The sequence below is a fragment of the Ambystoma mexicanum genome, chromosome 4q (genome assembly GCF_040938575.1).
Source record: "Ambystoma mexicanum isolate Mex_15411 chromosome 4q, UKY_AmexF1_1, whole genome shotgun sequence".
Taxonomy (NCBI): domain Eukaryota; kingdom Metazoa; phylum Chordata; class Amphibia; order Caudata; family Ambystomatidae; genus Ambystoma; species Ambystoma mexicanum.
In genome coordinates, this window is record NC_090928.1 from 205,417,251 (window position 1) to 205,441,626 (window position 24,376).

Consider the following 24,376-nt stretch of genomic DNA (forward strand, 5'->3'; position numbering starts at 1 on the left):
CTTCCATATTAACATGGTCGGGGAAACAAGGAGCTTGCTTTCTGCGCCACCCTGCCCACCACAAAACTATCATAATGTTGGAGCGGGAAATGGGGGCGGGAGGTGGAGGCTCAGAAGGCCCCCTGCCTGCCAAGCCAGTACCACTAGCACCGCAGACTGCTGGTGCGGCGCCCTCTAGAGGCTGACTGAGGTCAGGCAGCCGCCTGAGCTGCCTGACACAAAGGCCGGCCCTGCGTCTAAGTGTGGCACATGTTAACATTCACAGTTCAGAGGTAGGGTAATGTAGAGTGGCAGGTTTTTTTTTGGAGTGGAGTAATTGCTCTACTCCCCACCCGTTCCACACTTACTTTGGTGGTTGGTGCTGGTTGACAGCTGGCCACTGGCTTCCCCTGTGGGCACCTGCTGACACTTTCTGCAGCCGCCTCTGTAGGAGCAGCCCTTTACCTTTGGGCCCTTAGCCGAAGGGGCTGCCGGGCAGGGGGCTGCCCTGGGAGGATTCTTGATATGGGGAGGAGGGGCCAATCGGGGAGGGCGGGAGGCGGGATTGGGAGGAGGAAGCATGGGGAATGGTGGCATTAAGCGCTGAGCATGCTCAGTAAGCATTTCTACATTTTTTTAAAGAAAACAAAAAGGGGAATGGAGGCCCTGGGCTCACGGATGTTGCAAAGCTCACCTTCTCCGAACGGCGATTTCTAATGGTCAAAGGTTACCGAATACACTATTTTTGGGCCAAGGGGAGATTCGAGGGGAACAGCACTCACCTGCTTCAATATGCGGAAAGAGGTAAGCACGGCACACGCAGGTAGCTAGACCCAAACAACACGGGCAGATTAGCCAATCAGGGACGCTGGGTGATCTGGGATGCGGGAGGTTGGGGGGGGTGCAGGAGCAGATTCAGGAGGGAGATGCAAGCACAGAGGGGCCTGGGGGCTGCAAAAGTGACCAAATACACAATTAATGGGCTAAAAGGAGGTTCAAGGGGACACAGGAGGATGATGCAAGCACACAGGAGCCTGAGGGCTGCAAAAGGTACCAAATACGCAATTGTGGGCCAAAAGGAGGGAGATGCATGCACACAGGGGCCTGGGGCTGCAAAATTGACCAAATACACTATTTGTAGGCTAAAAGGAGGTTCGAGGGGCAAAGGAGGGAGATGCATGCACATGGGGGCCTGGGGCTGCAAAAGTTACCAAATACACTATTTTTGAGCCAAAAGGAGGTTTGAGGGGCACAGGAATGATATGTACGCACACAGGGGCCTGGGGCTGCAAAAGTGACCAAATACAATATTTATGGGCCAAGAGGAGGTTTGAGGGGCACAGAACTCACCTGCTTCAACATGCGGAAAGACGTGAGCATGGCAAACGCAGGTTGCTAGACCCAAACAACAATGGCAGATTAGCCAATCAGGGACGCTGGGCAATCTGGGAGGCGGGAGGTTGCGGGGTTGGCAGGAGCAAATTCAGGAGGGAGATGCAAGCACACGGAGGCCTGGGGGCTGCAAAAGTGGCCAAAAACACTATTTGTGGGCAAAAGGAGGTTCGAGGGGCACAGGAGGGAGATGCAAGCACACGGGGGACTGGGGGATGGAAAAGTTACCAAATATACTATTTATGGGCCAAAAGGAGGGAGATGCATGCACACAGGGGCCTGGGGCTGCAGAAGTGACCAAATACACTATTGTTGGGCAAAAAGGAGGTTTCGAGGGGCACAGAAGGGAGATGCATGCACATGGGGGCCTGGGGCTGCAAAAGTTACCAAATACACTATTTTTGGGCCAAGAGGAGGTTCGACGGGCACAACACTCACCTGCTTCAACATACGGAAAGAGGTGAGGATGGCAAACAACACAGGCAGATTGGCTAATCAGGGACGCTGGGCGATCTGGGAGGCGGGAGGTTGGGGGTGGCAGGAGCAGATTCGGAGATGCAAGCACACAGAGGCCTGGGGGCTGCAAAAGTGACCAAATACACTATTTGTGGGCTAAAAGGAGGTTCGAGGGGCACAGGAGGGAGATGCATGCACACGGGGTCTGGGGGCTGCAAAAGTGACCAAATACACTATTTATGGGCCAAGAGGTTGTTCGAGAGGCACAGCAATGACCTGCTTCAACATGCGGAAAGAGGTGAGCATGGCAAAAGCAGGTCGCTAGACCCAAGCAAGGGCAGATTAGTCAATCAGGGACGCTGAGTGAACTGGGAGTCGGAAGGTTGGTGGGGGACAGGAGCAGATTGAGGAGGGAGATGCAAGCACAAAGGGGTCTGGGGGCTGAAAAAGTGACCAAATACACTATTATTGGGCTAGAAGGAGGTTCGAGGCGCACAGGAGGGAGATGCAAGCACACAGGGGCCTGGGGGCTGCAAAAGTGATCAAATACACTAATTCTTGGGCAAAAGGAGGTTCGAGGGTCACAGGGATGGAAGCACACAGGGGAATGGGGGCTGCAAAAGGTACCAAATATGCAATTTTTGTGCCAAAAAGAGGGAGATGCATGAACACCGGGGCCTGAGGCTGCAAAAGTTACCAAATACACTATTTATCGGCCAAGAGGAGGTTCGAGGGGCACATCACTCACCTGCTTCAACCACGGACATCATTTAGGGGTCGCCAGAGGTCGCACCTGCGACCACTGAGGTCTCCCATGCAACCTCTGGGGAAAAAAAGTATATATTTTTTTTTTTTGTAAAGCAACCTCCTGGGCTGTGGCCAGAACCATATGGCTCTTTACTTCTGGAGTGGCTGGCTTTCTTGTCCAGGCCCCTTAAAAAAAGGAAAAAATAAGACCAGGAGTGACACAAGTCTAACACTTTCAGCACTGACCCAAACAAGAAAGAATAGGAATACCAAATAAAATGTTATTCCGGAATTCTATACAATAATTGCTAGACTCTTGGGTTTATTTCAAGCACATTTCAGGGGGTGAGTCACTGATTTAGTCTGTTCTTAAACGCCTCAACTCAGCCTTTCATCCTTCTGAGGTCGATAAATGAGTACCAACACAGGTTGGGTGATATTGGGTGTATATTTTTTCCATATTAAGCGTAAGTGCTATATAATAACACATCATTATCATTTGGTCATGGACGTCTGCTTGCATTCACAGTAATTTGGTAATATGGGCCTATACACACTGATCTTAACGATACATATAGCGATCCATTCTTGTATGAAATGTACATCACATTATAGCGATATAGTAACCATATTTTTCGTAGTGTACAATGCTACGTGATGCCACTTCCTGTTTTATCAACGGGTGAAAGGTCATGTTCCATCACTTCCCACGATATCAGTTTGGGGTGGGGTCAAATGACATCACTTCCTGTGATGTCATCAGGGGTCAAGGGTCATGTGATGCCACTTCCGCTACCCCTGGCATTTTGGTGAAATGACATCCCTGGCTTCAACATGCGGAAAGAGGTGAGCACGGCAAACGCAGGTTGCTAGACCCAAACAACACGGGTAGATTAGCCAATCAAGGATAATGGGCGATCTAGGAAGTGGGTGTGGCATAGCTCTCAACTCACCCGCCTTTGGTGGGTGTCACCTGCCTTGCAAAGGGCTGACTCACCCGCCAGGCCTCCTGCACGCCCATTCATTCCAATGGGCGTCTCACCCGCCAAAAAGAAAATCGGGTGATTTCACCCGCCTTTGCGAAACAAATGATTGAGAGCTATGGGTTTGGGGGGGACAGGTGCAGATTCAGGAGGGAGATGCAAGCACACAGGGGCCTGGGGGCTGCAAAAGTGACCAAATACACAATTGTTGGGCTAAAAGGAGGTTTGAGGGGCACAGGAGGGAGATGCAAGCACACGGGGTCCTGGCAGCTGCAAAAGTGACCAAATACACAATATTTGGGCTAAAAGGAGGGAGATGCATGCACACAGGGGCCTGTGGCTACAAAAGTTACCAAATACACTATTTATGGGTCAAGAGGAGGTTTGAGGGGCACAGCACTCACCTGCTTAAACATGCAGAAAGAGGTGAGCACGGAAAACGTAGGTTGCTAGACCCTAACAACATGGGCAGTTTAGCCAATCAGGGACGCTGGGTGATCTGGGAGGTGGGAGGTGGGTGTGGGGGGGGGCAGGAGCAGAATCAGGAGGGAGATGGAAGCACACAGGGGCCTGGGGACTGCAAAAGTGACCAAATACACAATTTCTGGGCTAAAAGGAGGTTCGAAGCGCACAGGAGGGAGATACACGCACACGGGGTCTGGGGCTGCAAAAGTTACCAAATACACAATTAACGGGCCAAAGGAGGTTCAAGGGGCACAGCACTCACCTGCTTCAACATGCGAAAAAATCAAAAGACAGTATTTATATTTGGAACATCTAACAGGTAGCGCCATGGTAACCAACTGATAATCTGCATTTATAGTATGATCTAACAATATACGACCATGCCATAATCATTTTTTCCTGCGCACAATATGAAATGTAAACATGTTGAAATCCGGAGATATTAGTGGGTTCACACATTTTTTAAGTGGGACGGACCAAGGAATGACTAACATTGGGGAAAGAGTGGACTGTAAATGTCAGATTATCGTCTATGATGTTGAAAATATATTTCAGGTGGGAGTTTAACCCATGAATTCTTAGGAAGCAAGTTTGGATACATCCATACATGATTGCCTACCAGACCTGGTAAGACAACGATTTATGCCAATACTTACAAGCATATCTATGTTAACAATGTATAGTCTAATGCAGTATATGAATTATCCGTGTTCAACTGGAAGGAGGTATAGCTATGGCTCTTCGCAATTGCTTGAAAATGGACCAACTATGAGCCAGGTATTACTACTTTATTTATCAAAAAAGGTGACTAGTTTTTTTATAATAATGGACAAACTAAATGTCAAACAGGTATTGCAACATGACCCACTTGTAATCATATGTTATAATTACATTTTTTACCGTTCTCTTTTCTTTTCTCTTGTTTCTTTTTATGTTGAACCCATTCGATCCAACCCCTTCCCCCTTCCTTTCTCTCTGTCTGTACATATGTAATTGATTATATGTACGTTTGGTTATATATACTTTTTACTATGTGCACTTATGCAAAGAAATGTGAATTGAACATATGCCCTATTTTTTTAAAAAGGCTGTTGTGAAGCCGAAACACGTCTCAAACAGGGCACTCAAATAATTTCAATATATACATTTCTTTAAACCACTTCAATACAATTCTTTGAAAAAGACTACTGTGTGGCGCAGTTATTTTGTGTGAAAACAAAAACTAATGAAAAGAAAGAGCAGGCAAGCCTTTACACCAAATAATAATAATAATTTTGTGTTTTGTTTACCGATTCACACCGGATTCTGCTGGTTTATAAGCACTGGAATAATTAGTGCCATTACCTACTTGTGGCATTCAATTTACTGACCTTCGGGGGATGCAGGACCAGGGCATCAAGCTACAGTATCCTGTACTCAAGGCGACCATGTTGCACTTGATCTATTTTTCTGAAAGCAGCAGAATATGATACAGTGCATTAAGATGATCTGTCCAGGATCACAGTATTGTATGGTGGTAAAGCCAAGATATATGCCTCAACCCTTTGGTTCCACTTGGTCTTGAATGTAGCTACTTAATCACCTCACCCATCCAACACATGATGCTGTTCATCGGGGTTCCCACTTTTAACATCCTTCATTTGAAGGGATCAAGCTCTAGAACTGCACTATACTGATGCAATGTTCATTTTATAACTAGCGCATTCTGGTGCAGGCATGTAGTTTTGTACCACAGTAAGTGTTACCATGACCAAAGTACATATCCTTAAGTTTGACAACCTTGCTGAGTTTGCCGTGCCAGGGTTTGGAACTGTGATCTAGCATAAAGTATAAACTCAGATCTCTGCAACAGGTGTTTAATATGCTGAGCTATCATTTGACTCAACATTCACACTTATGGCATGAACAAAAGATCCCACATCTCTGCCGCCAGACGCCATCACAACTGGTTGACCACTGAGAACAAAATAACACTTAAGGTGTTATCCCTGACCCACAAAGCCCTTAATAACTCTGCCCCCAAATACCTGATTGACAAATTCCACAGGAGAACATCCCTCAGACCGACTAGAGCTGTCAATTCCAATTGCCTGACAATACCGAACTTTAGACTTAAGACGATCGGAGGTAATAGTTTTCAGGTAAAGGCTGCTAAGACCTGGAACTCACTACCACAAGACTTGAGAGTGGACTCACCCTACCCTCGCTTTAGAAAAAATGTCATCGAACTCCTCACCTCGACTGACCTCAGCTGACCTCGCATGACCTATGTCACCTACAACCCTGATTGCCCTCAGTTAAACCTTGTATATTTTGTAATTATCTATGTCCCATGACCTCACGGTATTTTCTACTGTACATTCTGCCATGATGTAACTTGTAACTTGATTGACCTTTCTCGAATTTTGTATACTTTGTAATCACTGTATTTTATATTGCACGCTATGCTTTGATGTAACCTGTAAGCTTTGCATTTTCTTTCCTCTGCGCCCTGCTACCCCTGGGTCTGGCGTGCATAAAAAGTGAATAAACAAACAAACAAAACAAACAAACAAACTTATGAATATACATAAGAACCTGCAGGATATATGTATTCCCAAATAAAGGTGACAATGCTGCACAGGTTGTGCTATAGTGAACACAGAATCTGATTGTACTAAAGGGAACAGAAAATGCATTACAGGATGAGTTGATCATGCAAGACTTTGGTTGTCAACAACATCCATTCTGCATGTGTAGAGCCACAGCAGCCACTATTCCGTACCATGATGTGTGTTGGGTAATGTTTCATGAAGACATGTGCACTGAATTGTTCCCATCAAGCAGCCAAGGCAACACCTCCCAGAGTTAAGTCAGATCATAAGCCCCTTTCTCCTTCCCATAAAGATATTTATGCCAAGAGGAGAGAGGGGGGGGAGAATCTTATACATGGGCACAGATGATTAGATATGGGCAACCACTGTCGGAGAACATCCTGTGTATCAGTCACACTGAGGTTGTCCATAGTTTAACATTTGTTCCACAAGAAGGCGGCCATTTTTTAACTGAGACCTTTGGAGGGAGTGAAAGCATTGCTAAGCACAGCAGGGTTGATGAGATCAGGATCCATAGCGGTACTAGTCAGAATCCGCTCCACATAGAAAAATTGTTTGGCCCACAAGATGGCTTCATGATAGACAATGAACTGGGTTTGTCTTGCAGAAGATTGATCTTACTCCATTTAGTTTCAAGAGTAAGCCTGTAACTATGCTCAGTTTTGCTTTTCTTAGCTGGGGCAAAGGGAACAGTAGCCTTAAAGACCACAGCAGTGTGAGGAATAGCCTGCTCGTTGCAGAGAAGTCTTTGGCGGGGAGAGGCTGATGAAGAGTCAAAATGGATTCCCATGTGAGGTTTAAGTGGAACAAAAACCAGAGAATTGACCAACTCTGGGTATATCACACCTGAAGACAATAGCAAAAAGCAAAAAGGAAGAGTGCATTGTCAGGCCAAGTGACAGGGAGGAACTGGGAGGGCGAGATATGTATAGCTTTCTTAATCACCTGTTCAAGAATAGGTTCTATATTCTGAGTGGGATCTGCTTTGCCTGATGAAAAGGTCTAGACAGATATGAGAGTGATGGCGGGACAGTTCCTTTATGCACCGAGGTCTCCTAGAAAGAAGGGATAGACTATGAAAAAGGCCAGCCAATGAATGATGTTATAGTTGGACTTTTTAAAGCACTAGGGAGTCTCGGGAGGAAAGCTCGCCTTGGAAGTAAGACGACACGGAGCAACACAGGTTCCATCCCCGGCTCCGTGCTTAGACACCTCTGGATATTAAGCGCGTTATACATAGCCTATCATATCATATCATACAGCTAATATGTCATGAAGAAGGAAGGGTAGCAAAATATATGGGTTGCAAGAAAATGAGAGTTATCTATGGCTTCTGTAATATGCAAGGGTGAGACGAGGGAGTTCTGTAGAAATCCATGCAGTCATGCCTCTTTCCCATTGACCTACTGAACCATACTTTGAATAATTAATGGAGCATAAAAGGGCAGTGGTGGCTTGCAAACTTTATAAATGGAGAGCTATAACTATTTTTGCCGAATTGGCAGAGCTTGTAAGCAAACGAACAAGCCAAAAGCAATACACATTTCACTTGAACAGCTCCAATGTTTTTCAGGTCACCAACATTACACAGTAGCAGTTTAGAGCACATTTTCATGATGGCTGTGTTAAAAAAAGACTAAACATGCCTGAATCAACAATATACAGCAGTGCCCTGTAAAACACATGTTCTTGATGCCAGTGCCTAATAGAATATGTTAGTATTGCCACTGTCAAAATAAGCTGGCTCTGCCCAATATATGTCAGCATTACACTGAAAGAGCACATGTTCATGCTGGCTGTGCCAAGTACATGGCCCTATTGCCACTGTAAGAAGACCATTTCATGCTGACGTTGTCAATATATGCCAACAGGCCAAGGTACAAACACATTTTAATTCTAATTGTGCCCAGAATACGTCAAAATACCACTCGAAGAACAGTTTCATAATGACAGTAACCAGAATAGACCCACATGCCACAGTAAGTACCCATTGTCATGCTTGCTGTTCCCAATATGTGCCATAGTAAGAACACATATGTATGCTGGCTACACCCAATACAACTTATCACTGTAAGGGCACATTAACATTCTTGCTGTATTGCTACTATAATGTATTTCATTTATTTGCATCTTTTCAGATGTATACACCTGATCATTCATTAATAGCCAGAATGTCCTTTTATCTATGTGATTAAGGACTTTCTTTACCCATTTTATTCCGTTTTTTTCTTTGAAAGGAAGGTTTTGCTTCCTTCCGTCCCCTCTCATTTGATGTCTAATTCTTTTAATTTACATTCTTAACTCACGGTTTTGTTTTTGTATCGCAATACCATAGGAACTAGCAAATATCGTAATATTAGAAGAATCAGCTAAACATGGTTGATACTGCTAATTTAAAGTTGATGTTTTAAAGGTCATTTAATGTTATCCTTAACAACCCGTGTGTGCTCACTCTATATAGGGCCTCATCACGAGCCTGGCGGTAACCCTTAAATTCAGCGCTAGTGCTATTACCACCGCATTTAAGGGTCCGCCAGATCATGGCTTTGGTGGATTTTCCTCCAGCTCTCAGCTGGGTGGAAAACCGCGGCAAAATTGCTGATTTTCGGCGTGATTACCACCGGCGGGAAATCTGCCGACAGTAATAGCGCGAATTTTCCCCATTGGGCCCAATGGGGAATGAGGAATTCCTGAATGGGCCCAATGGGGAATGGGCAATAACCCTTCCGCCAAACCCGTGATCTGGCACTAATAGAGCCGGGGGTTTGGCGGTAGGGCTATTAGCGCTGGCGTTACCGCCCAACTCGTGATGAAGCCCTATGTCTTACAATTGCCAGTTTTCCAGTTGTTCCTAATGCTCATGTGCGTAATTCAAATGTTGCTACTTGACCAGTGTATATGTGATCACCTATCGTTTACCCACATTCCACCCATTGCCATATGGCATGGGCTTGTTACACTCATCAAGTCCAGTATTTATGATATTTGCAGTTCAATATGGTTATTTTTAACCCCACACATGTTCTTCCACAGAGAGATCTGACCACAAATACTTCCTAGGAACTCAGCCATTCAACATAATCATGCACCATTTAGATTACCATCTTTAGCTCTCTTCTTTCGTACTAGTATCACTTCAGATATATACTTATCCCAGTGATCCAATTAATTCCCAAGAGGTTTGTAGGTGCAAGGATATTGAGGGCCTGATTCATAGAAAAGTTCACATTGATCCTGCAAAGTCAGCGCACTAAAAACGACTTTGTGCATCGCTACATGCATACGTTTCTGTGCGCGCTCTGCATATTCATGGAATATTTCTCGCAAAGTAACCCTATGCACAAGTAGCGGCCGGAATGCCCGCGACACACCCCCTTAACCAAAGCAATTCCAGCAACCTATCCCAACCGTTGTGCATTCCTTGTCCGCAAAGTAATGTACCATGGCAATACTGCATGAAATCCCTCCCAACTAAGGCAACACCCTGGTGACACTGTGTGAGGTGCCCCGTAACTATTCATAGCACCGCCTCTATATGCGTACCATTTCTCGCAACTGTGATCAGTCCCCGGTAAATTTGCATGCAAACCCCCGTAAACTGTGTCTGCAACCCGCTCCACTGCATACATGCACCCCTAACTCCAATCGGCACCCAAAGTGCATGCACGCACCCCTGAATTCCCGATCAGACCTTACCTTTGCACAGTGATTCCTATGAGATTGGGACTTTGTGCATGCGTCCTGATTTCCCTGATGTGACGTTGCACGGTTTATGGTAATTTTATCTAAAACCATTACATCTAATGCCATTCCATCGACATTTTTCCATCTAAAAAAATTCCATCTAATTTTTTCTTTTTTTCCCCACCCCAAAACCCCATTTTTTACCCTTTAAAATATACCTGAACAAAAATTTACCTTTTAACCCCCCAAAAAACATGCATTAGATGGACATTTTTTAGATGAAAAAATGTCGATGGAATGGTATTAGATGGAATGGTTTTAAATAAATTGACTAGATACCCAATGCGCAGCCAGATCCATGAATACGCTTGTTTTTACGCAGTTGTTGGCACGCGATTTCCTTGTGTGGGTTGTCCCTCGGCACGCCAACAATTTGCCTTGTTCTTCCTCATTCTGCATATTCTGCCCCTATTTAGATCTCTGCATAGGCCCAATGTACACTCTGCATGGAGTCTCGTGCAACGCGCTCGACTGCTCGCAGAGACGCGCCGAACCAGCGCAAAGTCCCTACAATGTATGGAAAAAGCCTGTAAAGTTGATTCCATGAATTGACAAAGGGAGCTTTGCATGCAAAATGACACGCAAAGTCCCTATTCAACCCGCAAATAAATCCATCAATCAGGCTATTAGTGTTGAAATCACCTGCTATAAATGTCAGACCTTTTCTAAGTTCATCTATCTACCATTTCAGTAGACAGATGACATCTAACTTGGATTGGCAAGGCAGAATATCCACATTGACAATTCATATATCTTTATCTTTATGTTTGTTAAGATTTGCAATTCAAACTGCCAAAACGTTTGCAGAGGGAAGTAAACCATTGCACTCTACTTCGGAAATGTTGCTCTTTACACTATCATTTATGATCCAAGTGAGTATCCACGATCCTTTATAGAAGCAGGATTGGAGAAAGTTGTCATTCCATCTAGGGCAGAAGGTTGCCTTAACCAGACCTCTTGTAAACATATGGGGCCAGATTACAGAAACTTTGCACCGGTGCAAGTGCAAAGTTTGCACGGTATTAGCAATAGGGCAAAGTTTGCCCTATTTTTTAAAAACACTGGGACATTATTAAAAAAACATTGCACGTGCAGTTTGACATATTAAAAGCACCAGGGCAAAAATTGCCCTAGTGCAAAAAAAGATGCATTTTCACTACATTTTTGCACCAGGGCAAACTTTGCCCTAGTGCTGATACGGAACGGTATTAGCACTAGGGCAAACTTTGCCCTGATGCAAACATGCATCAAAAATGTATCTTTTTAGCTTTGGCCCTGGTGCTTTTCATATGCCAAACTGCACTTGTCGAGGTGCCATGGATTTTTCATGTGTCCCAGTGTTTTTAAAAATAGGTTAAACTTTGCCCTAGTGCTAATACTGTGCAAACTCTGCCTTTGCACCAGTGCAAAGCTTCTGTAATATGGTCCATGATATCGTATTCCAACACCTGCTCGATTAACACATTTTCACGACATAGCTTCTTGTGGCTATGCATATTCCAAGATAGTAGTGTGCACAGGATAAGACTTATGTTTGGGTCATACAAGCTTCTCAGGCTACGGTGCATCTGGTATCCAGCCTCATCCCTCATTCTTTGATATTATTTTTGGCTGGGGCTGTTGGTTACAGCTCATAAGTAAGTTGTGCTTCTTTGACACTTAATGCTTAAATCATCTCTCACGTAATCTGATTTTAAGATCTTGGGATAAAACTGTGTTGAAGAAGATGATGGATCACTCCTGAGAATCAGGACTGGTCTGGTCTAGTATTTTCCCTTTTGGGATTGGCTGTGGGAACGACAAAACCGCAGAGAGAAGCCAGCTAAAAGAGAGAAGCAGAGAGAAGCAGCCAGCTGGAAAACAGGAGAAGCTGGCTTAGGAGCAGCTGGACGGGAGTAAGCCAACTGCCAGCCAGGAATGTCGGACACCCTGAGCAGCCACGTGGGAGCCCCAGCAAAGGTTGCGGTGCAGGAAGGCGAGTGGATGCTAGAGGCTTGTCCAGGGAGGAGGGCTTCCTGGACACGTTACCCAAGTCGGGCATCGGGTGATCCCTGGCCTGGTTTGCTGAGGGGGAGCTAGCTCACGTTTTCAGAGTTGAGCAGGCAGTTGGGCGAACGGAATGCCCATGGTAAAGCAGAGCCAAGTGGTGACAAGGGCGAACAGAGCCCCCATGGCATGGCAGCGCCAAGCAGAGAGAGGGACAAACGGAGCACCCACAGTGAGGAAGCAGCGGTAAGCCGCTGACGGCAGATGGAACCCAAATGCCATCAGATGGTCACAGAAAGACACTGAAGCTTGCGTGACATGTACCAAAACACCAAACAAATAGGTACGCGGATCTAAAGGAGGGTGCTGAAGATCTTGGAGTTCTCAGGAAGCATTACTAGAGAGGGAACAGAAGGGTCTGGGACCCTGGAGAAACCACAAACTTAGTGAAGCAAATCTATGCTGCCAAAGACAAATACCCAAGAGTATTGCGAGTCTGGGGCCCACATCCACATGAGTATAACATAAGGAAGTCCTGGCAGCAGAGTACACCAGACAAGGTGGTCACGAGAAAGTCCACACATTGTGAAGTCCTGGCAGGAGATTATACAAGGCAAGATGATTGGAAGACAAGCAACAGGGGTGGGAGTCTACAGACCCAAACCCAAGTTGTGACATTTTGAAATCCCCAGGAAGATTCAAGCCTTTAGGAATTTTGCAGTTGATTTATGTGAGAGAATCTTGCAGGGAGTATATCAGGTGTTCAAAGTGTGGTTTGAAAAAAGGATCCCAAGGAAGATTAATGCCCTTAGGATTGTACATTTCATTGAATGGGAAAAAAAAACTGGGGGAGGGAGTCATTTCCCCGGGAGTGAATTGTAACCCCAAGAGGTGGGGGTTATCCTCTTGGGCTAGGAACCTGGTTATTCTTTTTGGTGACAAGGAACCTGGGGAAGGGAGCCATCCCCTGGAACTGTGAACACTATCCATTGGAGATTTCTGTTGGGTTTATACTTTTTGTTGAACTTTTCAAGCCCAGGACATTACCCTTAGCACCTTATAGTTACTTTTAATGTGAGAGGGCTAGGATAGGATTGCGGATAAAGGACATTTTTGCTTTGAACATCCTGACATAGGCAGACCCTTCATTTTTGGTTGTAGTAGGTAAATACCTCATAGATTAGGGACACTGAGGCATTTTCCAACCCTTTAATATTTATATAAATATTAATAGCAATCATCCTGAGTCATCTGTGTCCATGTCTCATTCCTGTTTCCTCACAGTATCCATATTCATTTTGTCAAAACAGGTCTTACTAACAGTTTAATTTTTCTATGTAATACAAACAATGTTAGGGTTTTCTAGGTTCTTCTGGATGTTTCTTATGTATTTGCCACTAATTCAAAATTCGATTTCCGCAGATGTGTCTCGGGAGGATAGCTGAAGGGGCAACATGCTCGCCTTGGAAGCAAGATGACACAGAGCACCACAACTTTGATCACCGCGTCCGTGCTTAGAAACCTCTGGGTATTAAGCGCGTTATAAATGACCTATCATATCATATCATGTTCCATGTTTACTAATTGTTTCAACCGTGGAGTGAATTTCCACATATATGTCTTTGGCCTCGATATTGGCCATGACGGTACTCTCCTGGTCTGTTTGCTCATGTCCCTGCATTGGTCTCTTTGTTTATTTTAGCAGGCATTAAACCTCTTAGATCCATTCTCATTCTGAGGTTTTCCACAAGCTAGCATCGCTAAGACACTATTTAATTCTTCGATATTCACTACTACAATGTTCAAATTCTCCTTGTCTGGGGACCAAACGGAAACTTTCTTTTTCATTTTGGTTCAAGGCACCCTATTACATGTCCCTTGTGTTTACAATCTGAAGAAGCAGATCTCTTATCTATATGAACAAGTTTACCTTTTACCAAGTTTAAGTCTTCCATAGCTTCCGTGAGACAATCAGCTAAAGCTATGTTATTCACAATTTCAACGAGGTCCAGTATTTGCGAATAGTCAACCTCGTCTGTCCATATTTCTTTTGCTTTTAAAGCACTTTTGTTCGCCTTCTTATATTGAGTAAATTCAAGCAAGTCATTAAAAGTATCTTCTTAGTTAAAGCCGAATGTAATTGTGTATTTGCATTTCCACTATATTGCGTGATCAGTCTATGCTCAATTCTATCGCATGATTTGCACACTATCTCGATTGATTCATGCATCATTTTAAAATGTATAAAGATTTGTTCTATCAAGGAGCTCAGTGAACCCAGTACAATGCCTAATGCTTTCACTGGTGAGCTTTGAGTACTAAGTTCCCTCGGGGCAGAGTTTTTGTATGTTATTGAGGAACCATTTCACTTCGCTGACACACGCATGGAATAGCTAGCGTTATTATTCGCTTCGTATTTGTACTAGTCAGGTGTTTGGCTACCATCAAATGCCACCTTTCTTTTAGATGTTTCTAAGGAACTAGTCTCTATAGTCTCAATACTCTCCTAAAGTGACAAGCAAATTTCGATCAGCGATGTCTCTAGTAACTCCTCAAACAAACCTGATTTGTCAGAAAAACTAAGTATTGGTGTATTGGTATAGATGATAATGGTGAAGTATTAACTGGGTCAGTTAGCTTTTCGGTTCTGTCCATCAAGTTAGAACTTATCTTTAGAACTTTCCTGTTGAAATAGGAAGTGATTTTCCCTTTCTCTTAATGGCATGCTCTTAAAGGACTTATATTTACACTTACCACAATATTGATTCGAGTGTGACTCATAGAGAGCAATAATGAATTGCTACTCACTCGATTAAAATCTGTCACATTGTTTGTTCTCTTGCTCTGTAGGTTGTAGCCAGGTGAATTCAGTTTTTTTTAAATGTTTTATTTTTTGGATTTTGTAAAATAACCAAACAACATAATTTACAGAGTACAGGATCATAGAAAACTCAGAACAGAACATGGTTATGGAAATGTCCCCACTACTACTCATGAAGTGGGGCAGATGCATACATTGAATACAATTCACAATATTCCCCGCCTGTATTTACTAATGGTTTTAACAGGTGCATTCTTCTAGGTTGCCGGAACGTCCCCCTCTGGGTTTCCGGTTGGCTCCTCTATTTGCCGCAAAGTATGCCTGGGATGGCAACTCCTCAGCTGGTTGATGTGGACCCACTTGTCTTCCCCTTCTGCCAAACTGCCCTTGGGGATGCAGATTTTATAAGCGACTGGTGAGATTCTGTCTACAATTTCAAAAGGACCTGCCAAGTTGGAAGGAATTTGCACTGTTTAGCTTGGTTCCTTTGGAAATTGTACAAGTAGACCCAGTCTCCTACTTGGAATTCTTTTTTAGTCATCTTAAGGTCATAGTGGGTCTTCATACTGTCTGCAGATCTTTCTAAATTCCGCTGAGCATAGGCAAAAGCATGTTGAAGGTGTTTTCTCAGATTCTCAACATACTCATGAGTTGTGGAGGCATTTATCAAGGTCTGCTCTTGGGTTCTGTAGAGCAGATGCTGGGGAAGCACCATCCTTCGTACAGTCATCAGCTCAAATGGAGACATTTTTGTTGCAGAAGAAGGGGTAGATCTGATGGCCATCAGGACAAGCGGTAATCAAATGTCCCAACTTGGCCCAGAATCTGCCCCAAACTTTTTTAACATGCTCACAATAGTCTTGTTGTATCTCTGAACTACACCACTAGAGGCTGGTCGGTAGGCAATGTGTAGCTTCCTTTTGACCCCAAGTATCTCCCACATCTTTGTCATCACTTTGCTAGTGAAGTGGCTACCTCGGTCTGACTCAATCCTTTGGGGTGGTCCAAAATGCGAGAAGATGTGATTGATCATCAGTGCAGCTGCTGTTTCTGCCTTGCAATTTGGGTCCGAGAGACATTCCACCCATTTAGTGAACAAGCATGTTACGGTCAACATGTACTTGTTCCCCCCAGAGGAGTGAATCACGGACCCGATAAAATCGACTTGAAAATCTAACCAAGGCATTGTCATCCCCCTCTTTTGGAGGGTAGCACTGTGTGTGAGTGGTGTTGGCTGAAATTGTGCACACACAAGACACCCCTTCAAGTATTGGTCGAGGTCCTGCCCCATGTGTGGCCAGTATGCAACCTCTCGCAAGATTTCTAATGTCATATGAAACTCCTGATGACCGGCTGTGGCTGCATCATGGGCATGACTTAGCTTCCGGATTCGGAATGAGGTAGGGACCACCCACTGGTCATAGCCAGCTATGGATCTTCTCACCAACAACCTGTCTTGGATTCGGCAAATTTTTGGACATTTCATCAACACTCTGAGGTCCTCTTTCTCTATGTAATCGGTATCCGTCAGGGGAAAGTTCTCAGGGTCCTCAATGTGTTGATAAAACTTGCCAATTATTGGATCCCCTTTTTGAGCCGTAATCAAATCAGCATCTGGGGTCTCCTTACTCCATTGGTGTGAAGTCTAGTAAGGGATGGGAGGGTCTCAACCCCCTCTCCCGAACCACAGAAGCCGAATAGATCAACCCTCTTACCGTGGTTGGCACGGGCGTCTGAATGTGAATACACAGCTAACCACGTGGCAGCCAATGGGGGAAGACGGAGTTAGGGAAAAGGGTGGAAAGACAAAGGAAAGGTAGGGAAAAGAAAACATGCATATCTAACACATAACCTTAATCCTGAAATGTCATACTCTTGCTTACCATACTTGATAATGCCTATCCTGTGCTACTCCTGAGCATAATTGCCTAGCATCTAGAAATCTGATTTATGTTGTACCATACGAATGACCTTTTACATGTATTGTATAACACCTAGAGAACATGAAGAAATACAAACGGTATGGCACAAACAAGGGAAACTTCCCTACATGAATTCAACAAGACACATGGCCAACTGGGCTACATATAACATAAGCAAACATAAATCATGACTTGTCCATGGATGCGTGTCTGGAAGACTCTGCTCCAGATTCCACTCTTTCCTGTAAGTATTGCCTCATACTCCAGGTATCAACCATGTTACCAAAGCTTTGGCCCCATTCCTGTAGAGCGTTAGATACTTTCCAAAGTTAGACCTTAACACAATACACAAGATGCTAACACAAGGTGCTAACGTAAATACTTCAGTGCACTTATCTGAGGGTCCGGGTGACTCGCGAGTGCACCTGGACATCAGGACATGCCACCTTTGGAGCGCCGTGGCTACGTGTAACCTCTGCCGCGCATAGACTGGAGACGCTGCACAACGCATCTGTAGGAGTGAGTTCACCGCCGCAGCCCGGGAGAAGCTGCCATGGAGTCCGCCGTCGCCTGAAAGGATCTGTAGAGTGGGCAGGCAGAAATCCTCCTCCCCGCCAAGAGCGCCTGAATCGCTGTCACCGGCGCGGCCGCGGCTCGGGAAAGGAGACTCGACTTCTCTCTCTCCCCACCATGAATGCTTGGATCGCCGTCAGGAGCCCATTCACGCCGTGCCAACTGCCCGTGCTGCACAAACATCAATTATCAGCACCTGTGCACGGGCGGTCAATGGCTAAATACTCACAAATTAACTCCAGCTGTCTCACGGCGCGAAGCCCATGAACTACAAACTGCTCCTCCGCATGCTGGCAACTGTAGTCTGCACCCTTATTTTCTCAGATACTGTCTCCTGGGCTTGCCCCAAACCCTATTCCTGACAGTACCTCTCTCCCAGGGTTCTTCCCAGGCCGTGCCTTTTCCGGATGACGTAAATGAAATAGTCTTACCAATCTCGGTGCATGCACTGAACTGGCAGGTTCCCAGGAACAATCCTCCAGCCCATAACCAGCCCATTGGATTAAATACCACAAGGTCCGCTGTCTGCGTCTTGAATCCAATATCTTCCTGACTTCATACTCCATTTGACCTTCTTTAGTGATGGCTGGTGGTCTCTGTAAACGTGTTCCTGGAACTGCAGGTTTAAGGAGAGACACATGAAACACAGGATGTATTTTTAACGTATCAGGCAACTTTCGTTTAACAGCCATTGGTGATATACATGTCACAACTTCATATGGCCCAATAAATCTGGGAGCAAATTTACGATAGCCTCCAAATTACGTGTAGATAACCAAACTTTGTCTCCCACTTGATAATGAGGAGCTGGCCGTCTTCCTTTATCTGCCTGTCTCTTATAATCCTTCTTTGCTTGTTCTAAATTCACTCTAGCTTTTTGTCTGATAGTCAACAGTAAATCCTTTCTTTCCTGTAATGCTGGAAAAGTTTCCACTGGGGGTAGCTGTTCTGGCAACATATTCTGTCCTTGTCCATACAAACATTCGTTAGGTGCCATCCCCAGTGAAGCATGCTCAGTATTATTGTACGTAAATTCTGCTAACCACAAAGCCTGTACCCAAGAATCCATGCCATCATGCAAATAACATCTTAAGTATTGTTCCAGAGTCTGATTGACATGCTCTGTCTGTCCATCAGTTTGTGGGTGATAACTTGTAGATAAAGCACACTCAATACCCAGCATTTGACAAAAGGCACGCCAAAATTTAGATGTAAACTGAGGACCCCTATCAGACACAATGCTTTGGGGCAACCCATGCAACCGCACAATGTTCTGTAAGAATAACTGCCAATTTTCCTGCCCCTGGAATTCCTTGACAGGGCACAAAATGAGCTTGTTTGGAAAAATAATCCATTACCACCCAAATTGTGTCATACTGGTTATCAGGAGGCAAGTCAGTTATAAAATCCATTGAAATGTGAGTCCAAACATTTTCCGGAGTAGGCAGTGGCTGCAATAGTCCTGCCTTTCGAACATGATCAGCCTTACACTGTGTGCATGTTTCACATTTTTGAATATAACCAATGGTATCCTGTTTTAGAGTTGGCCACCAGAAATACCTTGTCAACATTTCCTGTGTTTTCTTTCTCCCCACATGCCCTGCCAATGGAGAGTTATGACACCAGAGCAATGCTTTTGTTTGTAAATCATGAGTAGGTAAATATAACTTCCCTGCATAGTATGGAAGACCATCCTTGATCGTCTCCAAAGGTTCCTTAGTACCCCATGTCTCATTCTTTCATTTCTTAATTTCCTTCTTCACCTGTCTCAACAAACTGTTTTTTACTGCTCCTACCACACTGTCCACCGGAAGAATAGTCTTTACCTCTGTTACTACATTTTCTAAATTTTGCTGTCTCGATAATGCATAAGCCTTTCTGTTTTTCTTCCCTGGCCAGAAGGTTACCAAGAAGTCAAATTCATTGAAATATTGTGACCATCGCAACTGTCTCGGACTAGGAGTGTGAGCAGGTTTAAAGTACTGTAGATTCTTATGGTCCGTTACAACCAGTATCTGATGTCTTGCTCCCAGGAGGTACTGCCACCATTCCAGAAATGCTGCTCGTATGGCCAATAATTCCTTGTCGGTAATTGAGCAATTCTGCTCACAACTCGTGAGTTTCCAGGAATAGAAAGCCACTGGATGACACCTACCTTCCTCATCCTGTTGTGACAGCACCGCTCCCACTGCTATATTTGAGGCATCTGTCTCTACTTGAAAAGGTCTTTCTGGATCTGGATGTCTCAAAACAGGCGTGGAGGTAAAGGCCTCTTTATGTAAGATAAATGCTTGCTCTGCTTCTTGATTCCAACTGTTTGTGAAAAATTTGAAATGAATCTTCTATAAAAGTTGGCAAATCCCAAAAAGGACTGAATATCCTTAACACATTTAGGCACTGGCCAATCTATGACAGCCTGTACCTTCTTGCGATCCATTTCTATTCCAGTAGGAGTGAGTATGAATCCAAGAAATTCTACCTTCGTAGTGTGTAATTCACATTTTTCCAACTTTACACAAAATTCATGCTCTTGTACTTTTTGTAACACAGCTCGCACATGATCTATGTGTTGGTCTTTTGAAGCAGAATAAATCAAGATATCATCAATATATACAATGACGAATATGTCCAAAAACTCCCTGAACACTTCTTTCATGAAGTACTGAAATGCCGCAGGTGCATTGCACAGCCCAAATGACATAACTAAGTATTCAAATATTCCAAACTTAGTTCTGAAGGCAGTTTTCCACTTATAACCATTTTTTACACAAATCAAGTGATATGCCCTCTCAAGTCCAGTTTGGTATATATCACTGCTGATTTCACCTGATCCAATAGCATGGAAATTAAAGGCAAGGGATACCTATTCTTGATGGTTACCTTGTTCAATGCTCTATAGTCAATGCAAGTTCTGAGTTTTCCTTCTTTTTTAGGCACAAAAAACAAAGGTGATGATACTAGGGAAGTCGAATGTCTAATGAAACCTTTTTTCAACATCTCATCCAAGTAGTCCTTCAAATGTTGATTTTCTTTTGCTGTGAGGGAATAAATACGACTGCATGGTAATTTGGCCCCAGGTTCTAATTCAATCACACAGTCATAAGAGCGATGTGGAGGTAACCTCTCTGCTCCCCTTTTGTCAAAAACTCCTGCAAAATCAACATAGTGTCTAGGAATGTCAGTTCCCACAGCACCCACCACTTGTGGCTCTCCTGCCTGATCCGAAAGAAATAGGGCCAGTCCAAACTCTTCCTCCACATGTCCTTCACACCCTGACATTTCAAATGGTACCTCCCTCTTGACCCAATCAATACTAGGATTGTGTAAAATCAACCAAGGCATTCCCAGAATAAGGTCAAATTGAGGTGCCGCTATCAGATCCAACACAATTTCCTCCACATGTCCTGATCCACACCTCATCTGAATTGGTTGGGTTTGCTGACAGATGGGACCAGAGATTAATGGAGAACCATCCACTGACTGTACTCCTTCCACCTGTGCCTTGTTTCTCAAAGGTAATCCCAACTTCCGTGCCAAACCAATGTCAATAAAATGTCCAGTAGCCCCGGAATCTACCATAGCGGACACCATTTGTTTTGTGCATGCAAATAATAATGTTACCAACAAATACAAATAAGAATTCTTGTTATCCATCGTATTAGCTGCCCAGTTGGGGAACCTACTCAAACTGGGGCCTGACACCTGAGTTCCCCCTAAGGCCGGCCCAATCCTTTTCCTGCTTTCACCTTGCTCCCTTCACTTCTCCTAACCTTTTTTGGTGTATTAGGGCATGTTAATATGTAATGTCCTGGTTACCCACAATGTAAACATAGGTTATTAACCTTTCTCTGCTCTTTCTCCACCGCTGACAAAGGCCCTCTTACACCACCCATTTGCATGGGCTCTCCGTCATTATTTCTTCCCCCCCGGCCCTTGTCCAATCTTACAAAAGGTACTACCTCTGGTCGCTTCCTGTCCCCTTTTCTTTCATTCATACGATGATCTAATCTCATGGCTAGGTCAATCATTGCAGTACAGGAACTAGGTTGAGGTTCCACCTGAGCCATCGCATCCTTCAATTCCTCCCTGAGTCCCTGATAAAACAATACTGTTTGTTTATTCTCTGGCCAATCTGTCCCTATTACCAGTCGATTGAACTGTGTAACATATGATACTAAATCACGCGTTCCTTGCTTTAATGCTAACAATTCATTGTCCTGAACTAATGAAACTTCTCGACGATCAAATAATCGTCCGAATTCTGTCAAAAACAGATCCCAATTGTATAACAATGGGTCGTCCTTTTGTACCAGTGGCATAGCCCAGGCCGATGCATCCACTGTGAGGTAAGAAATCACAAATGCTGTCCTAGCTTGAATGGTTTCAAATGGAGCGGGTTTACACAAAAAATGCAACCTACATTGAGTCAGAAATGTCATATACTCTCTAGGATCTCCCGCAAATCTTTCTGATGCCGCTAATGGAACACTACTGGGTGCTTGTACAATAACTGTAGAGGTCCTGCCTGTAGGAGCCCCTGTGGATGGTCCTGCCCCCTCCAAGGGCATACCCTGAGCCACTAACCCTTGTACCTGAGTCTTAATAGTATTAGACTCCTGTCGAGCATGTGCTAACTCTACTTGAATATCCTGCAGAGTCTTTAACACTTCTGCTAAAGAAGGAGGATTCGACTCCATTTGGCTTGGGTGGTTCAAATACCACTAAATCGGGGGCTGATAATTCTGTCAAGTAACTAAGGGATGGGAGGGTCTCAACCCCCTCTCCCAAACCACAGAAGCCGAATAGATCAATCCTCCTACCGTGGTTGGCACGGGCGTATGAATGTGAATACACAGATAACCACGTGGCAGCCAATGGGGGGAAGACGGAGTTAGGGAAAGGGGGTGGAAAAACAAAGGAAAGGTAGGGAAAATAAAACATGCATATCTAACACATAACCTTAATCCTGAAATGTCATACTTTTGCTTACCATACTTGATAATGCCTATCCTGTGCTACTCCTGAGCATAATTGCCTAGCATCTAGAGATCTGATTTATGTTGTACCATACCAATGACCTTATACATGTATGTAATGTAGAACAACTAGAGAACATGAAGAAACACAAACGGTATGGCACAAACAAGGGAAACTTCCCTGCATGAATTCAACAAGACACATGCCAACTGGGCTACATATAACATAAGCAAACATAAATCATGACTTGTCCATGGATGCGTGTCTGGAAGACTCTGCTCCAGATTCCACTCTTTCCTGTAAGTACTGCCTCATACTCCAGGTATCAACAATGTTACCAAAGCTTTGTCCCCATTCCTGTAGAGCGTTAGATACTTTTCCAAAATTAGACCTTAACACAATACACAAGATGCTAACACAAGGTGCTAACGTAAATACTTCAGTGCACTTATTTTAGGGTCCGAGTGACTCGCGAGTGCACCCGGACATCAGGACATGCCGCCTTTGAAGCGCCGTGGCTACGTGTAACCTCTGCCGTGCATAGACTGGAGACGCTGCACAACGCATCTGTAGAGCGAGTTCACCGCCGCAGCCCGGGAGAAGCTGCCATGGAGTCCGCCGTTGCCCAAAAGAATCTGTAGGAGTGGCAGGCAGAAATCCTCCCACTAGCCGCCAAGACCACCTGAATCGTTGTCACCGCCGCGGCCCGGGAAAGGAGACTCGACTTCTCTCTCTCTCCACCATGAATGCTTGGATCGCCGTCAGGAGCCCATTCACGCCGTGCCGACTGCCCGTGCTGTACAAACATCAATTATCAGCACTTGTGCACGGGCGGTCAATGGCTAAATACTCACAAATTAACTCCAGCTGTCTCACGGCGCAAAGCCCATGAACTACAAACTGCTCCTCAGCATGCTTGGAACTGTAATATTTACCCTTATTTTCTCAGATACTGTCTCCTGGGCTTGCCCCAAACCCTATTCCTGACAGTTGGGCAGTTGAGAGGTCATTGTGAGCATTTGTCTGGGACCTAGTGATAGCAGTGACCTGGATTTCCTCCAACAGGGACTCGATCTCAAGTATACATGACCCTTGATCTTTTTCCAGTAGATGGTCATACCATTCAGGTGACCAGATCATCAATATTTTTTATTAATTTCCCATGTGTTAATGGTTTATTATTAGCACATAGCATGCCTCTGGTTTTCCAGTTAACCAGGTGTTCCACTAACCCGTTCCGTACATAATCTGAATCAGTGATTATGACCAGTTCGTGGAGTTGGTGTTGGACAGCAGTGAGGATGGCTTGATGCACAGCCATCAGCTCTGCCACTTGACTACTTCGGAGACCAATTTTGTACCCAGCGGAGGGTTCTGGGCATCATTCACCCATGCATTCCCTTGCCGGCCACAAGTTTTTTTCCCCGTTGTTGTCAACCTGGTAGGAGCACCCATCCACATAGACAGTGGGCATTCCCTCACACTGGTCGTCTTCATAGACTTTGTGTGGGGAATTACGGTATGCCTCCATGTTGTCCTTGATTTTAAGACTTTCATCCTCGAGACAGTTTTCTCTGGCACAATCATGCAAGTCAGCCAGACCTTGCGGGAGGGGACTCTTCTTGTTTTGGCCATATCTGACCTCCACAGGAAAGCCTTGCATTGACAGAATCCAGGAAGTAATTCGGGAATTACTCACAATTCCGGCCCAGATTCTGTCACTTTAAAGATATTGCA